Below are 19,254 nucleotides of genomic sequence, written 5' to 3' on the forward strand. Positions count from 1 at the left end.
AGGGATCGAACCCGGGTCTCCCGCATTGTAGGCAGACGCTTTCACCGTCTGAGCCACCAGAGAAGCCCCTGGAAAAGGCAGGGGACAGGAAATCAGATGAAGCACAGCTTTCTCAGATGTGTTTGGGCAAATCGTCTGAAATTAACTATAAAATATGGTCACTCATCCATCATAGAACTGGCTTCTGTGGTCCCAGTCACCACAAACAGACCAGTTCCCAGATGGTAGCTATCTGCTTTGCTGGAGCATAATCAGGAAAAGATTATTAAGTATCTTTACACAACGAATGAGGCAAAAAAAAAAACTATCACCATTTTACAAAATATTTTATATTTCACTGCTGCTGCTGCTACCATCTATCAATCTTTACCTTTTGGTAAACATTATATCCTATTTCAGGGATTTTGAGATTTGGGGCATTTGATTTAATAAATACTACATGTCTTTTCTCAAATTTTTTTATTCACAGGTTTTTTTCCATTGTCCAATTTTCAGAAGAGCTTATTCAAATTACCTGAATTTCTCTAAACGCCCCCCAGCTTACATATGTGCCCAATATGAATGTATTTACTCATGGTAAGGGTAATTTGAATTTCAGTTCTTATGTTTTAGAGATCCAGCCTAAACACACAGAACTTTTATCCTCATCGATGTCCTTATAAGTCAGCATTATAAGCTAACAACTGATATGACCCATAATCTCTTGATCAGAAGTTGCTACCTTTGTGCTGACTCTTCGGACAATTTCCTAAATGAAGGAGGCCATTCCATACTTGACTCTTCATCTGACTGACTTTAACTCTATTGTGAGTTCTGAGAAAACATTCATAGTGGATTCTTACTGGTTGCAATTTGTACTACTTCAAATATAATCATCCAATTTCTTAAGTACAGATTCCAGCCTGTACTGAGATAAATGTTCCCTGGTCGTCCTTTGTCAACAGTTTTCTCATTGCTACAGCTCCCCGGTTGGAGTGTCACAAGCTTACTTTAAGAAACACTGTGTGACCTGGGGACCCATCTGTCATCTGGAGATACAGTTTTCATTTTAATTACAATTTATAATCTTAAGCAAACTGAAAAGCCTGTTACCGCTAATGATTTGTTATTATGTTGTCATGTTAAAATTAATCAAAACCTACAAGTACAGTTAAAATAATTTTACAAAGGAAAAGATAGCTCAAGCCATATGCAAGTGCTTAGTTAAGTAAATGGACTGGTAATCAACATGGCACAGTAGTATTTGGAGGCTGATCCCTAAACTGTTTTTTTAAGTCTTTATTGAATTTGTTACAATATTGCCTGTTTTATGTTTTGGTTCTTTGGCAGCAAGGTATGTGGGATCTTAGCTTCCCCACCAGGGATCGAACCCAACCCCCCTGCATTGGAGGGTAAAGTCTAAACCCCTGGACTGCCAGGGAAGTCCCACGATCCCTAAAAGTTTTATGGACTATATATGACCTGAAGTTTTCTTCCCAACTTTCTTACTTTTTCAGAACATGTTTTTGAGGCTTAAGAAAGCACTTGTTAAACCACATTTTCTTAAACATACGTACACACGCAACTTCCAAGTAAAATCTCTGCAATGGTTCAGGAATGTTGCCCATTACAAACAGAAATTTGCTTTTCACATGAAAGCTAACAGATACTTGGCTCTGTTCAGGTTTGTTTTACCCAAAAAAGTACTGAATGCAAATTGTATATGTAAATCTGAGATCTATTGCCAACTTTTAAAAATAAGCTTTTAAAGGGTTCTTTTAAAAAATCAAGTGTTAAAAAAGTGAGACCGCTTTCGCAAAAGTTAATCTATACCTATACACATAGAAAAAAATTTGGCAACTATTAATGCCAAATAGCTCTGGGGTATATGAGCCTGGAGGGCATGGTCTTTTTTACACCTTTCTGTAGCACTTAAACTTTTATAGTGATTCTATATTGCTCTTACAATCGGGAGGAAAAAAATCAATAATCCAATTTTTATTTTCAAAAATGCTCAAGGAGGGGAAATGTCTAATGAAAGTGGGTGAGAGTTGCCCACAGGCCTGGGAGCTGGAAGGAACCAGAAGGACTAATTGGGAAACAGCACGGGCTGACCCAGACAGTCACGGCTCCTCAAACAGTCTCTGAGGAGAAGGAAGAGCCAGGCACACAAGCAACCTTGGAGTCACATGGCTCCAGAAAGAGCCAGACATGTGCACCGGGGACCCGCGGTCCTAGGAAGAGGGCCCTGCACTGGACACAAAGATCACTTGGATCCAGTCCCTGGAGAAGAATCCAGTCTAGAAGAGCCAAAGAAAAGCATGGTGACATCAGTGAAGAACAAACCACTAGCACAATTCGCAACATCTCCTAGAAATTAGAAGGAAAAAACAATGAGACAGTGTCATTGCCCTCCACCTAAGAAAAAAACAAAGAATTTTAAAAGGCTGGTGAGGGTTTGTGGAGACTAGTATTCACTCACTGCTGTTGGGAATTATTATATGACTATGTGCTCTTGAAAAGCAACTGTACCAATCGTTGAAAGATACATCCTTTCATAATTCCCTCTCTAGAAATCTACCCTAGACACACATAAAATGCTTTCTTGTCAAAGACAGTCACTGCAGTATGATTTATAATTTTTTAAAAAGGAAATAACCTGAATACTGTCCAATAGTTAGAATGGTAATTTTCAATATAACCTCTCAGTGGGCATTATGGAGCCATTAAAAACAAGGTTTATGGAGCCTTTATAATAAACACACAGGGGAATGTTTATGTTACCATGTTAAATGATACAGTAGGATATAAAATTGTATATAGAACACTATTTTAACTACATAAAAGTTCACATAAACCAGGAAGAAATGTTCTAAAACTTTATACAGTTCCCTGTAGATTGGTTGGGTTATGAATGGGTTTATCTTTTAAAGAATAATTTATTTTGAAATAATTTCAGGCTTGTAGAAAATATGTAAGAAAAATAAAAACTGTCATATTCCTCTTACTCAGGTTTCCCAATGTTACCATTATTCTACATTTGCTTCATTGCATGCATGTGTGCACACGATCTTTTTTTTTTTTTTTTTTTGATCTTTTTTTTTGGCCACACCACACAGCCTGTGGGATCTTAGTCCCCCAACCAGGAACTGAACCCAGACCCTCAGCAGTGAAAGCACAGAGTCTTAACCACTGGGCCACCAGGGAATTCCCCACACAGTGTCACTGTACACACATACAATATCTACAATCCTTAGTCTTTCTCTGAACCACTTGAGTATCCTAAAAATAATAATACTCTCCAACATAACCTTCCCAGTTGAAAAATCAACACTGGCACAGCACCACCCTCTAACCTCTGCCCCATTCACACATCACCAGCTATCCTGGTGTCTTTTTCCTTCCTGGTCCAGGATCCAATCTAGGAATACACTTTGCCTTTAGGTGTCATGTCACTCCATTCTCCCTCAAACTGCAACATTTCCTCTCTTTTTCCCCATCTTTCATGTCTTTGACAGCTGTTGTGTTGTTGTTTTTTTTTTTTTTAAAGTGTAGATCTTTCATTTTATCGGGTATCCCCGACCTGAGGCTGACTGCTGTTTCCTCTCTCTGAGACTTAGGCCATGCCTTCTTGGCAAGAAAAGCACATAAACGAGGCTTTATCACCTAAGGAGGCCCATGACGCCAACCTATCAGGCCCTGGTTCATTGTGAACACTTGCTCAGATTGGTGTCTGCCAGGTTTTTCCCTTTGTAGTTGATAAATATTTTCTGGAGATACATCCCAGCATCACACTCATAAACTGTTCTTCAAACATTCACCTGCCAGTCTTAGCACTGTTGACAAGTCCAGCCTGAATCAACCAGCACTGCTGTTGTTGCTCAATTGCTAAGTTGTGTCTGACTCTTTGCCACCCCGTGGACTGCAGCGTGCCAGGCTCCTCTGTTTTCCACTATCCTGTGATAGTTGCCTAATGTGGATTTTTCCTATTCCCATCAGTAACTGACAATCTCTTGCAAGAAAGAGCTGACCTTTCTCTCCTATTAATTTTTCTTATCTACTTAACTATATCCTTATGGTCAGGACTTCCCTGGTGGTCCAATAGTTAAGAAACTGCCTACCAGTAGCACAGGGAACACGAGTTCGATCCCTGGTGTGGGCAGCTAAGCCTGTGCACCACAACTACTGACCCCCACTCGGCAATAAGAAAAGCCACTGCAGTGAGAAGCCCGCACACTGCAACTAGAGGAAGTCTGTGTGCAGCAATGAAGACCCAGCACAGACAAAAATACATAAGGAGATAAATAAAAAATTTATTACAAAAGAAGAAAGAGATCAAGATCTGGGAGCTTGGTGTGTTCACCACACCTAGAATGTTATTGTTTCTAGGTCCTCTACAAATTATTTAATAGGAAATTCATGCACATATATAAGTATATGTACAAACATCTATCTCTGTGTATATGTGAATGTTTGCATATATATACATACACACACACACACAGAGGCTTCCCAGTGGTTCAGGGGTAAAGAATCCACCTTCAGTTCAGGAGCTGCAGGAGATGAGGGTTTGATCCCTGGGTTGAGAAGATCCTCTGGAGGAGGGCATGGCAACCCACTCCAGTATTCTCACCTGAAGAATCCCATGCACAGAGGAGTCTGGAGGGCTACAGTCCATAAGGTCACAAAGAGTTGGACACGACTGAAGCGCCTTGGCACACATACATATACACAAAATTCATAAGTGTTAATGTGTGTATAAATATGTATGTGTCAGTGAGGTTATTCCTATGCAGCCCGTTGAAGGTTCTTTCTAGATGTCCCCCTTTCCATGTTTGCAAATCACTTCTTTAATTGTAAGAAACTTGACTGAGATTAGCCTCAATTTATTCATTCATTTACTCAAGGTAATCAGTCTCTCAACCACACCAGCTGCCTTCTCTGCCCACTGCCCCTGCACGCACCCCACCTCCTCAGCCACCGGGCACACCAACACCTCTGCGAAGCCCTCCACACACCCCACTTCTTCAAACACCAGGCATGCCTATACTTCTGAAAAACACTGTTTTTATGTATTATCAAGCCCCACCTTTTTTCCTTTTAATTGATGTTTTAATGTGAATGCCACCTAAGATGAACTACCTGCTTTCCTGAGGTGGCTGAGTACCAGCGTCTCCCCATGGTCATCACTTGCATTCCAGATGCTATCAAGTGTATGGAGCACCCCCACAGGCCTCTTTTTCTCCCCCACCCACACTCCCTCTGTACCTCCCCCGACCCTAGGCAGCAGCTTCCAGGGATGGGGCCCTTCTAAGGGCCTCTCTGCCTCTTGAGAGCCAACCAGCCCCCTTGCAGGGACCCTGAGGCCTTTCACAGCTCACCCCTCTTGGGTCCTTCTCCATCAACCTGGAGGGTGATCCCCACTACCCACTCCTCCTCTTCGTCATCCTCATAGGCCCAGCATTGAAGAAGCAAACTACGTCAAACCCAGAAGAGCGTGGGAGCAAGCATAAAGGACACGCCGATCTGCCTTGACCAAAGGGGCTCCTTCCTCAGACAGCCTGAAAGTCAAAGTGTTGCTTAGGAATGCGATGAAAGCTTCAGGAAGATGGCAGCAGCAAAAGCAAGAGATGGAGGGTTCTGCAGTCAGAATCTAAGGGCAGGCGTAGGCACGTTGGGACACTGTACACAGAATAGCCAGAGGGGTCCCTAATTCCCCGACAAGCTGCCCTGCAAGCAGAAGTCACCCTCCAGGCAGGACCTGCCTCCCCCACTCCAGGGCAGGACCACAGGCGTCCTCCAGTCCTCCGGATATACTGGGCCCCGGTCCACTGTTCCTGGCTAGAGCGAGAGCACATAGGCAGCGCAAGACCATCCTCTGTTCAGGAAACCCTGCAGGCGGATCCAGCCCCGGCCCCCACAGCGTCTCCCAGCCACACTCAGTCAGGAAGGGAAGTCAGAGTCTCCCGAGTCATCTGCATTGGTAGGCAGATTCTTAACCACCGCAGCACCTGGGAAGCCCCTACATGGAATATTACTCAACCACAAAAAAGAATGAAATAATGCCATCTGCACCAACATGGAAGGACCTCAAGATTATCATAAGTGAAGTTAAGTTAGAAAGAGGAAGAAAAATACCATACGATATCACTTATATATGGAATCTAAAATATGACACAAATCAACACATCTACAAAACAAAAAAGACTCACAGATGTAGACAAAAAACTTGTGGTTGCCAAGGGGGAGGTGGGGTAGAGGAGGGAAAAATTGGGAACTTGGAAATAGCAGATGCAAACTAGTATACACAGAACAGATAAACAAGGTCCTATTGTATAGCACAGAGAACTATAGTCAATATCCTGGGATAAACCATAATGGAAAAGAATATGAAAAAGAATATATCCATGTGCATAACTAAGTCCCTTGGTGGTACAGCAGAAATTAACACAACATTGTAGGTCAACTATACTTCAATAAAATAAAAACAAAACACTGAAGCATCAGTTTGGGTCTCAAGCCTGCCAGCTTTCTCAGGGAATCAACACTACTGGCTCTCTCTGACCTTCAGACTCAGAGGGAATGACATCAAGAGATCTCCTGGGTTCTTAATCTCACTGACTCACCTGAAGATCTTAAGACTTCTCAGCTTCCATAATCACATAAGCCAACTCTTAGTAATGAATCACTTTATCTGCACACACACACACACACCCCCTATTGCTTCTATTTCTCTGGAAAACCCTGACTAGTACAGTGGCCCAGAGAGAGGCAGTGACTTGACCCAAGCTCCTCAGCATTGCAGAGGAAGACACAGATGCCCAGCTTCCAAGCACAGCCTCCTATTCCCCCTTGAACCAATTCACAAGGACTGGGACCCTCTTTCCGGAACAGCACCCCCTAGTGGCTTCAGCCAAGGTGGGTCCTGCCCAAACGGACTGAACATCCACTCAGGACGCCAGGCAGACGGCAGGATGGAGCAAGCGTGCGCAGAGTCACAAAGACCTGGGTTGAAAATCCAGCTCCTCTTCAGACTAGCTCTGTGGCCTCAGCACTTTGCCACACCTCTCCGAGCCTCGGTGAGCACCTCTGGAAAATGGGAATCATATCACCACAAAGCTGTTGGAGGATTAAACAAGTCACTGGTAGGCCAGTACCCAGCACAGGGCCTAGTTCATCAGTGAAGCCCAGGGAGTGCTCTTTCTCTCCCCTGCTCTGTTGTATTGTTGTTATTTAGCCACTATATTGTGTCCGACACCATGGACTGTAGCCTGCCAGGCTCCTCTTTTCATGGGATTTCCCAGGCAAGAATACTGGAGTGGGTTGCCATTTCCTTCTCAAGGGGATCTTTCCAACCCAGAGAGCAAACCCAGGTCTCTTGCATTGCAGGCAGATTCTCTGCCACTGAGCCACAGAGAAGCTCCTACTCTATTAATTCTCCCTTAATCTCACCAGGTGATTGAGAACCATTGACCTGGGGCAGTGGTGAAAATCCATTAAGTCCATTAAAATCACCTGAAAAGGCTTTGAAACATACCAAGGTCTGGTCCGCGCTGATCCAGCGCCTCTAGTTTTTAACCCCTTATCCCCCAAGGAGGATACTCAAGTGCAGTCAGGGTGAGAACCTCTATGCAATCACTAGAATTTCTCACACTTCGTGCTCCCAGAAAACTAAGTTGGAAGGACTCATAAGGGAGCCTGGGGCTCGGCATGGGCCCAATCAAAGGCAGCTCCCTATCCCTTCATGGCCTGACCTCTCTGTCCTGTGACTGCCAAGGCGAAATTCTCCCCCTCTGAGTCCCTGGAGGGGCTGAGCCTCATGACCTGGGTGGCACTCCTAGTGGAGATATTGAACGGCAAACCTGCCTGATGCCTCCCAGATTCAGTTCCTTCATCTGCAAGGTGGGGAAGCATAAACTCACAGGAGAAAAACCCCAGCACAGCTCCCAGCTCCAGGACCACGTCTAAAGCTGAAGGCTTTCCATCACTCAGCCGCCTCCCGCATCTCCAGTCTCCTGCCTTCCCACCTGCACACACGCTACCCACTCTGCCTAGAACGTGCTCCTCACCTTTGCTGCCTGAAAACTACTCATACCTCAAAGCCCTACTCAGCTGTTACCCCCCGCTTGGCCACCTCCTGTAAATCAGGGTTCTCAGAGACCACAGAAGCCCAATTCAGGCTTCACGACGCAGAAAAGTGATGTTTTTGGCTTTCCCACCTGGTATCCAGTCATCACTCTCCTGCTCTCCATGCCAGCTCCTGCCTTGTCTTCATTCTCCAGCGGGCTCACTCCACGAGGTGACCAGGTGGCCAGCAGCATCTCCAGCCTCACAGCCTACCAGTGAGCAGCCCCAGCAGCATGGCAGCATCTCTGACCCAGTAGCAGTTTCAGGCCCAGACCCGAGGTTGCTTTCACTAGCCTGGCTTGGGTCGCACGCTTCTCTCTGAACCCAGTCACTGGTATCAGAAATGTTCTGGTGGCCGAACAGGTGTGTGCTCAGCCTCGGAGCCTGAGGATGGGTGGGGCCCACCTGCAACCAAATGGAGGGAGAGCAGGAGCTGTGATTCCCAAAGGGATTCTGGGAGCAAATACCAGATGGAAGAACGGGAACTCGGGAACTTGGTAAAATCAACTTGCAGCCTCCGGCCTGCCAGGGTCAGGAGCCCTCCTCTCCACTCCGGAAGGCTCCGAGCGCCCCCTCAGCAGAGCACAACAGTCACCGCGTGGACTGACTTGGCTTTGCAACCCAGGCTGCAGAACGGAGCTCCATGAGGCAGAGGCGGCAGCCTAGACATGTCTAAAGCAGCCAGTGAGACGGCAAGTCTCTGACAGCTGAGCAGGTTTCTCCTTGACTGGGGAATTAAGCTCTCTGGGGCCAGACGGACTCTGTATAGAGAACACCTGGGAACGGTGGACGCTCTGGATGGTGGGAAGGAAGTCAGGGAGAAGAGAGAGCAAAATAACTCCTTTGGATAAAATCAGGAATTTGGCAGCCCAGTAAGGAGTTGGTGGGAAGGCCTGAGATGGAGGGGAGGAGAGAAAGCTGGGGAACACCTTGGGAGGCAGACTCAAGGCCCCGAGGCAGCCAGTGTCTCCTCCCAGAGGCTGGAAGAAGACAGAGCGTTAAGAGTTAAGGCTGGGCTGGGCAGGCTATCCCCCTTCTGACCCCTTCAGATTTTCATTGAAAGTGAAATTTGCTCAGTCATATCTGAGTTTTGGGGACCCCAGGGAATCCTCCAGGCCAGAATACTGGAGTGGGTAGCCTTTCCCTTCTCCAAGGTATCTTCCCAACCCAGGAATCAAACCAGGGTCTCCTACATTGCAGGTGGATTCTTTACCAACTGAGCTAGGTTTTCAGTAATCATCTGCTAATATCCCACAGCCTGTGCTGGCGGCTGATGAATCAAGAGAAAATTCCAGATTCTTTGGCAGCCTCCATACAGGGTAGAGAAAAGAAACCAGGCCTTGGAGGAGAGATGTAGCAAAAGCAAGACTTCCGTGGAAATGTTCTAAATGCCACTGAATTACACACCTTAAAATGGTTAGAATGGTAAATTTTATGTGTATTTTATCACAATCTCTTTTATTTTTTAATTGGAGGAAAATTGCTTTACAATGTTGTGATGGTTTCTGCCATACAACTACACAAATCAGTCATAACTGTATAATTATATCACCCTGATATAATTTCAAATGAGAACTGACTCATTTGAAAACACACTGATGTTGGGAAAGACTGAAGGCGGGAGGAGAAGGGGATGACAGAGGATGAGATGGTTGGATGGCATCACCGACTCAATAGACATGAGTTTGAGTAAACTCTGGGAGTTGATGATGGACAGTGAGGCCTGGCCTGCTGCAGTCCATGGGGTCGCAAAGAGTCGGACACGACTGAGCGACTGAACTGAACTGAATCACCTCCCTCTTGAATCTCCCTCCCCTCCCCAGTCCCACCCCTTTAGATCATCACAGTCTTTTTTAAAAATGGCAATGATCTACATCAGTGGTACCCAACCTTTTTGGCACCAAGGACTGGTTTCATGGGAGACAATTTTTCCACGGACCTGGAAGAAGGGGTGGTTTGGGGATGATTCAAGTGTATTACATTTATTGTGCACTTTATTTCTAACATAACATCAGCTCCACCTCAGATCATCAGGCATTAGATCCCAGAAGTTGGGAGGCCCCTGACTACATGGTCGGGGGCAGGGAGATGGAGCAGAGGAGAATTCAGTAGACAGAGGAAGCCAAAGCTAGACACAGCATGTGGACACAGTGTGGGGAAGGAGAGGGTGGGATGAATTGCGAGATTAGGACTAATATATATACACCACCATGTGTAAAACAGACAGCCAGTGGGGAGCCGCTGGGTAACACAGGGAGCTCAGCTCTGTGCTCTGGGATGATGCAGAGGGGTGGACGGGGTGGGGTGGGAGGGAGGCCCAAGAGCGAGGGGATGTGTGTATACACATATAAATATATATTTAGCTGATTCACTTCATTGTACAGCAGAAACCAACACAATGTTGTAAAGCGATAAAAATTAAAAACAAAAAAAGCCAGAGGTCCCGTAAGAGAAACCCAGACATGGGACGGGGCTTCAGTGAATCCACACCACGCACACACTGGACTTGCAACCAGCTTTCTGAACTAAGGAGAAGGGCGCTGTCACATGGCTCCATTCCACTAGCTTTGAGCTGACGGTAAACCTAATAGCATAACTTATTGATACCCAGATGCTCACCTTTTCACGATTTCACAACTCTGAAATCGGGGTGCACCTTACAATCGGGGTGCACGGCATAGCTGGCAGCATTGTTTTCTTGTCAGTACGTAAAATGACAATGCTTCTTACAATCATCATCGGATCTTGGGTTCTGTGGAATCCTGTCAATAAGAGGAACGTGGTCTGCTTTCTCTGTGGTCTGTTTCAGGGAAGTGAACTTGGACAGATCCACATCCTCACAGAGCACAGGGACAGAGTGACTGTAATACTGGGGGGCATCAACTCCATCAGCCTGCTGTCCCACCGCTTCTATTTTATTAAGTCTGACCCCGGCCTGCACAGCTGGGAAAGACGTGTCTCAGAAACGGAAATGAGTTTCTCAGATGTGCGATGTTTGCAGAGGAAGTGAAACATGGTGTTTATTCCATGAGCCCTGCATCCTGCAATTAGGAGGTGCCCGTGACCCTTGGAGGGCCACACCAGACTTAAGGCTCCTCCAGGGCTGGGACATAACGTCTTTGCGTGTGTGTTGAGGGGGGGCAGTTAGCAATCACCTTGGAAATGCTCTGCCCTCCCGGGAAGGAAGTGCTATTTTTCCTTCAGGTCAGCAAATCCAGGCTCCTTCCCCAGGTGCCTTGGGGCTCCCGCCCTGTCAACCCTCTGCCTGCTGTTGAACCCTGGGGCCCAGCTTCTCTTATTCTGGCCGCACACCTGAGACCCCACTGGGAGGAAAACAACCGGGATCTCATTAAGGCCCAGGAGACTACAGCTGAGCCCAGCCCTTGGCAGCAGGCAGCGTGGTGTGGCTTAAGTATCAGGGACATACGTCCCCTCCCCCTTCCCTTCTCATCCCACCCCTCTAGGTTGTTGCATGTTGATGTATGGCAAAAACCATCACAATATTGTAAAGTGATTATACACTAATTAAAAAAAATAAAATATATTTAAATATATATATAAAGAATCAGGGACAGAGTAGCCTAATAAAATCACTGGGTGTCCTACAATTTGATTTGCGAAATCTGGCAACCCTAATGAAGTGAAAAAGTGAAAGTGTAAGTTGTTCAGTGGTATCCTACTCTTTGGGACCCCATGGACTGTAGCCCACCAGGCTCCTCTGTCCATGGGATTCTCCAGGCAAGAATACTGGAGTGGGTAACCATTCCCTTCTCCAGGGGATCTTGCCAATCCAGGGATCAAACCAGGTCTCCTGCACTGCAGGCAGATTCTTTACTGTCTGAACCACCACGAAAGTGCAGGGGCAACACAAAAGCCATGAACCCCTGGACCTCTGTGGCCAGCACAGAGGCTCCAGGTGAGGGAGGCAGTTTTTCTCCAGCTCCTTCACACATCTGTCCCATTCGCCTTTCTCCTCTGAGCCTCAAAAGCTGCTCTTTCAAACCTAAGGATTCAGCTGTGAGCCTGGCAGGGCCTAGTTCAAGGGCAACAGGTTGGCAGAATAATAGCCCTGAAAGACAAGCAGGTCCTGATCCCCAGTACCTGTGAATGTTACCTTCTAAGGCTTAAGGCAGGGGTCCACAACCTCCAAATCTCATACCTGATGATCTGAGGTGCAGCAGGAAATGTTATATTCCCTGATGCTGGGAAAGACTGAGGGCAAGAGGAGAAACGGGCGACAGAGGATGAGATGGTTGGATGGCATCACCGATTCAACGGACACAAGCTTGCACAAACTCAGGGAGATAGTGAATGACATGCTGCAGTCCATGGGGTTGCAAAGAATTGGACATGACTTAGCAACTGAACAACAACAACAAATATATATATAATATTTACATAATATAAAAATATATTTAGATAATTGTATAACATAAATATACTTATAAAATAATATTCTACTGATGTAATAATAATAGAAATAAAGTACACAATAAATGTACTGTGCTTGAATCATCTCAAAACCATGTCCCCTCTCCCTGGGCCCACAGAAAAATTGTCTTCCATGAAACTGGTCCCTGGGCCAAAAAGGTTGGGGACCACTGGCACAAGAGACTTTGCAGATGTGATTAAGAATTTTGAGATCATCATTATCCAGCATGGACTCCAAATGCAGTCCTCATATAAGAGAGTAGCAAAGACTTGACGACAGAGCAAGTAGGAGGTGTGACCACAAACAGAAGCAAGAAATTGGAGTGATGCAAGGAAGGGGTCACAAACCAAGGCATGCAAGAGGCTTCCACAGGCTAGAGGCAGCAAGGAAACCCATCCTCCGCTAAAGTCTCAGGAGGAAGGGAGAAACAAACTGAATCTAGCTCAGTGAGACCATTTCAGCTTTCTGGGCTCCAGAACCGTGAGAAGGTTAATTTGTATTGTTTTAAGCCATTTAGTGTATAGTAATTTGTCACCAGCTCCACAGGGTTCATGCTCAGAAGGGCCCCACGCTTGATTTAATGCTCTGCTGGTGCAGTCTTGAAATTCTAGTTTTTGAACAAGGGGCCCGCATTTGCATTTTCATTTTGCACCAGGCCCCGCAGTAGCTGGTCCTGGGGCCTGGTACACCTGCAGCTTCCACCCTTAACCCCCACTAAACCCAACACACCATCTGGAACATCAGTGTGACTCCAGATTGGGGCAGAACAGCCTTATTTTCATATCAAAGCAATCATACACATTATAGGAGAGCATGAGAAAGTCACATAAGTTTAAAAGGTAAAATGAGAGACTCTCAAATTTTTTTTAACGTCAGGAAGTTTGCACACGAGCGTGTGTGTGCGCTAAGTCGCTTCAGTTGTGTCTGACTGTTTGCAACCCTATGGACTGTAGGCTGCCAGACTCCTTTGTCCATGGCATTCTCCAGGCAAGAATACTGGAGTGGGTTGCCATGCCCTCCTCCAGGAGATCTTCCCAACCCAAGGATCGAACCCACGTCTCCTGTGGCTCCTGCAGTATAGGCGGATTCTTCACCACTGAGCCACCGGGGAAGTCCATTGGCAAGGTTACTCCTGGCCAAATGCTCAGGCTCTCAAGGTCTAAGCTATCTCCTTGGCTGCCAGGGATGGCCACCCCAGAGCAGCCCCAGTATCTCTCCCTCAACCCGGTGCACTCTACAATGCACCACCTCTAGGAAGTTTCCGAGCACCGATCACAGTGGGTTAGAGATCCGTTTCTCAGCCTACCCTCTCAAACCTGCCTGGGCTCTCCAGCCTCCCTCACTGCTCCTGTCCCTAATATGCACAGCGCTGTGGGCATACGTGGGGCACAGACCCTGTCTGGGACTTATTTGTCAGCAGTTCCAGCCTGAGCTCCAGGGTCAAGGTCATAGTTTGTCCAGCTGGTATTGGAATGAGATTGCATGGGCTTTGGAGTCAGATAGTTGAGGGTTCAAATTTTGACCCCACCAAGGACCAGGAATGATTCTTGCAGTCATTTAACTACCACCAAAGCACCTGCTATATGTCAAGAGCTGTTCTAGATACTGGTGATACAACGGCATGTTGGATTGTATGTTTTCAACTTGGCATAATTGCCATCTCCTTCTGTAGCCTGCTCTACAAAGGGAAAGACAAGAACCATATTTCCCAGACTCTCCTCCCCTGTATGTTTCTGGGTTCGAGGCTGTCAATGAGACAGATTCAAAGTGGTGGATGTGAAGCTTGTAATCGCCTCCCCTGTATGTTTCTGGGTCCGAGGCTGTCAATGAGACAGATTCAGAGTGGTGGATGTGAAGCTTGTAGCAACTTCCAGGTGTTAGTCACTCAGTCCTTTCCAATTCTCTGGGACCCCAGGGACTTTAGCCCATCAGGCTCCTCTGTGCATGAAATTCTCCAAGTAAGAATACTGGAGTGGGTTGCCATTCCTTTATCCAGTGGATCTTCCTGACCCAGGGATTGAACCCAGGTCTCCTACATTGTGGGCAGATTCTTTACCATCTGAGCCACCAGGGAAACCTACTTGTAGGGAAGTGTGCTAGCCAGCAGCGGCTTCCTGGAAGTTCTTTAAGATTCACAGCAGCTTCTGGAAAGACTCTTGAACTACTTTCCTTGTTGCAACAGACTGAAGTCATTGACAACCAATTCCAGTATTTCTCAAAATTCACAGTGGCCTCTTGGAGAGCTCTTGAAAACCATCCACATTTCCTCTCCCCACCTGTGGCTTCCCACCCCATCTTAACTCCCATCACCCTTCCAATAATTGTGAGTCTCCAATTCCATGGATTAAAACCCTTCAAAAGTGGAATCCATAGAATAGTGTTTATTTTCCTGACCAAACCACAGCTGAAAAACAACAGCCCACAAATCAAAGAACCTGTCCTCAGGAGAACTTGTACTTCTAGTGGGCAGAGTCAGGTCACAAACAATGAAAGGCAAAAATAAGGGTAGGTTAGGGTACTCAGAGGGGCCCTTCTGGAGGGATTGACTTTTGAGTTGAGGCCAAAAATGAGCTGAAGGAAGCCACCATGGGAAAGTGCAGGAGAAATTTCCAGAGAGGGAACAGCAAGTAGAAAAAGCCTTGATGTGGAATGAAGGTAGCATATCCAAGAAAGAGCAAGAGTCTCTCACTACTAACCAGATTAGGAGCTACCACTAACGCTACCTCTACTTGTTTGAGAACCTATTACTGTCTGCAGTGATCTTAGCACTTTGTTGACTGGACTACTGTCCATCTATTAATATTTCAACTATAATAGAAGTCTATGTGAAAGGGGTCTTGTCTTGTTCAACACTCCATCTCTAGCACCTGGCACAATATCTGACCATTGGACATTTAATATTTGGTGAATGAAGTGTGATAAATACCATAATACAGATGGGTTCACAGTATAATGGAAACTCCAAGAAGGGACCATGAACCCTGTAGGGGCTGGAAGTTGGTCTGGGAAGTTGATTCTTACCAACACCTTACTGACAAAGGTGTTTCTTACCTCTGATAAAAGAGAACTAGATTGACTAACCAAGGGCCTTTGGCTTTGAACTTCTGGCTTTGCTTATCCCAGGACCATGTTGGGCTTGGTTCAGTCTGGTGTGGCCATTTTTCTGGGTGCTAAGTGGAAAAGCAGTTTCAAGGCCTAATTATTGCTTGTCCTCACACACTGTAGTTCTGTCATGAACAGAAATCAGCTAAGCTTCAAAATCAGAAATGCCTCCAGATGTATGGGGAGAGGAGGTTTGCTGGGGAAGACATTTGTATTTGCGTTGACACAGATCTGCTTGGATGACAGCTGATACATCATTTGTTAAAGCCCGAAACGTTCAGACACAGGTTGTCATGGTGACACCCCCTATCCAGGATGGGACCAAGAGATGTAGCAACTGAAACGGACCGCAGTCAGATTACTAAGGTCTCATCCTTCATGGTCCTTCCCTTCCCCTCTCTGCTCTTCCAACCATGGTTTCCCATGACAGTTGAGGCAGAGAGCAAGTGGTTGATAAAGTGACCTCTTCAAAACACAAATCTAATCACGTTGGTCCCCTGATCTAAACCAGTCAGGGGCTCCTCTGCTTTTCAATTAAAATAAAATCCAAAACTCCTGTGGTCTGTGAGACTCTGCGTAAGTTTCCCTGATGACAGCGACAGCTCACTGTCCCCCAGGTGAAACCAGTCACCCTGATACTCCCTCCCAGGACTCAAGGTTTTCCACTCCAGCCCAGCCTATAGTGTATAATGATATATTCATTTGTTCACCATCTGCCTCTCCCACTTGATTATAAACTCTTTAATGCCAAAGTCTATTTGTTAACTCTAACAATCCATTGTCTAGCACAGTACCTGGCATGTAATAGGTACTCAACAAATAACTGCTATTAAGCTGACTGACACGCATCTCCACTCAAAGGCTTCCCTGGCGCCTTGCCAGGAGAATTCCATGGACGGAGGAGCCTGGTGGGCTACAGTCACCGCGGTGTCCCAAAGAGTCAGACAGGACTGAGCGACTAACACTTTCACTTCCCACTTGAAGGAAGCAGACTGAGAAACACCATCCCCAACCCGAGGGCGAAGGGAGGGAATACCTGAAATGGGGGAATCAAGGACCTTCAGAGGGTCCCAGCTCAGGCCAGCTCAGCCCACACAGAGGAGATAAAGGAAGAGTCCTGGCCAGTGGCCCCCGTCCCTGGGGAGGCTGCTGCGGTCACACCCTGGGACAGACCTCCCCAAGTCGGTCCTTCTTCCCCTGGTCTCTAGCGTTGGGGAGCAGCTGGCCTATGGTTAGAAACAAGGCAGAAAACTCACTCCCAGGTTAAATTCCCTAGTGCTTGGGAAGTGCAGCCATTCCCCATGACTTTTTCAACTTAATAATAACTAACATTTACCAGCACATGCAATATGCCAGAAACAGTGCTGAGAGCACTTTACAAAAATATATTCTTTAATCCACACAACAGTTCTCTGGAGTTGAGGTCATTATTATCCCTATTTTTCAGATGAGGATGCTAAGATAAGAAAATTACCCAAAGTCATAGAGCTACTAAATTGGAAATGCTTGCCGTCTTAACCATTACGTGAGGCCACCTCTCCTTAAATCTAACCGGTATCCCCTTCCAACCAGCCTCCTGCCTCTGTGTGAGGCAGAGAAAAGCCTGAAGTTCCACCAGCTAGGCAAAGGGTTAGTTGAGGGGTGGGGAGGGGAAGGGCAGAGAGCACAGCTGAAGAGACCGGGAGCTCACCCTTACTGAGAGGAGGTTTACCATTCTGTGGGAGAGTTTGGGGATGAATTAGGATGATTGAAAGGATATTAAGCAAACTGGAGAACAATTTTTTTAAAAAGCTGGGAGTATTAGGTATTAAATGGGAGCTGCCATAACAGACACATCTTAAAATCTCAGTGGCTTAACACACAAAGGTTTATATCTCATCCATGTCACAGGCTAAAACTGGTTGGCAGCTCTCCTCCAGGTGGTGACTCCGGAACCCAGCCTCCTTCCACCTTGCAATGTCACCACTTCAGTGCCCTTCACTCCAGCTTCCTGGAGGGGAGGGTCAGGGAGTGGAGAAGGTCTAGGACTGATAAGGACTGTATCACCTCCCCTTGCATTTCCATTGGCCAGAACTTAGTCACATGGTCCCAGCTGAACCACAAAGGAGGCTGGGAGATGTCATCTCCTGTTTTCCTGGGAAAAGGAAACAGGGGATGAACACATAACATTGTTTCTACAATAGATATATCTATAGATATATCCATATCATATAAGAAATAAGATGTAATAATTGCACCTTGTGTAACTCAATCATGGAAAGTATTTACACAGTCACAGTAAGGCAAACATCAGATATTGGTTCAACCAAAAATCACAATATAACTGAATTAAGAACATGAAGAGAGCGGTGGTTGGAGAGGGAGCTGCCAGGCTGAAAAAGGGGAGCAAAATCTATTTAAGTAGGAGGTCAGTAGATAATGTTGAAAAAAAATTTTAATTGAGAATATATTTCATAATACATGTAAGTCAAACCATCGTGGTGTACACTTGAAACTTATAAAGCGATGTATGTCAATAGATCACAATAAACCTGCGGGGGTGGGGGGGGGCGAAGAAACAGCATTATAAACAGCTTTTTTAAAAATACAGTAGAAAATGCCCAAAGGAAGACTTAGAGTTTACGATGTTTGACTCTAGAGAGTTGGATTCTGGCACTGGGTGTGATACTTTCCAATTTTAATTTTTTAACCACATACTCATGTTACCTTGATAAAAAATAAAAAATTAATTTTTAACGACTTCCCAGTGGTTAAGACTCCGCATTTCTGCTGTGCAGGGTATGGGTTCAATCACTGGTTGGGGATCCCACATGCCACACTAAGGTGTTGCAAGCTGCGAACTACAGCCAAAAAAATAATAATAATTTTGGGGGGAAGGAAAAAACAAAGAAAGGTAATGCTATTGCTTCTCTAGAGAGTAGAGGGCAAGGACAAACGCCAGGTATGACACACAGGGGAGACACAAAGCAGAAACCCAGAGGCATGGGCCTAGCAAAATGCACAGTGTCTCAGTCCCGCCACACCTTGGAGAAGCATGCTTGGGCTGGACATGGCTGGAGCACCGTAGGCTGTCCTCCAGGGCAGGGACCCTGCATTGATTGTGGGCTGAGTTAGGCTATCGAAACACCCCCAAAATCACAATGGCTTCACACAAGTTTCTTTCTCACTCACGTTCGTAACCCATGAGGCCTGGGGAGTGGCAGGGCCCTGCTCCCTTCAGGCACTCGGGAATCAAGCAAGGAGGCTGCCCTACTCTGGAGCTTCTCCACAGGCCACACGGTCTCCTCAGCTGCCATGCACCTGCCGATGGATGCCTCCCCCAAGAAGGACACGTGTCCTTCCCTCTCACAGCCCATTGGCCAGAACCACACGGCCCCACCCAACTGATACATAGTCTTCTGAGTGCCCAGAGGGGAGGACACTGGACACTGGTACACGCTAGTTGTGTCTACATGCATCGTAATTTCCTGTCACCAGGGAAATTTTAGAGGAGTTGGGGGGAAGTGGGGCCCCCCTGACCGGGGTGGCAGCTCCAGGCTTTGCAATCAGAGTGACAGCCTTATACCAGCGTCAAGCTAAGGATGCACTTATTGGTAGTCTACAATACGGAGTCT

This window comes from Cervus canadensis, chromosome 1, assembly GCF_019320065.1.
Source record: "Cervus canadensis isolate Bull #8, Minnesota chromosome 1, ASM1932006v1, whole genome shotgun sequence".
In the NCBI taxonomy this organism is placed as follows: Eukaryota; Metazoa; Chordata; class Mammalia; order Artiodactyla; family Cervidae; genus Cervus; species Cervus canadensis.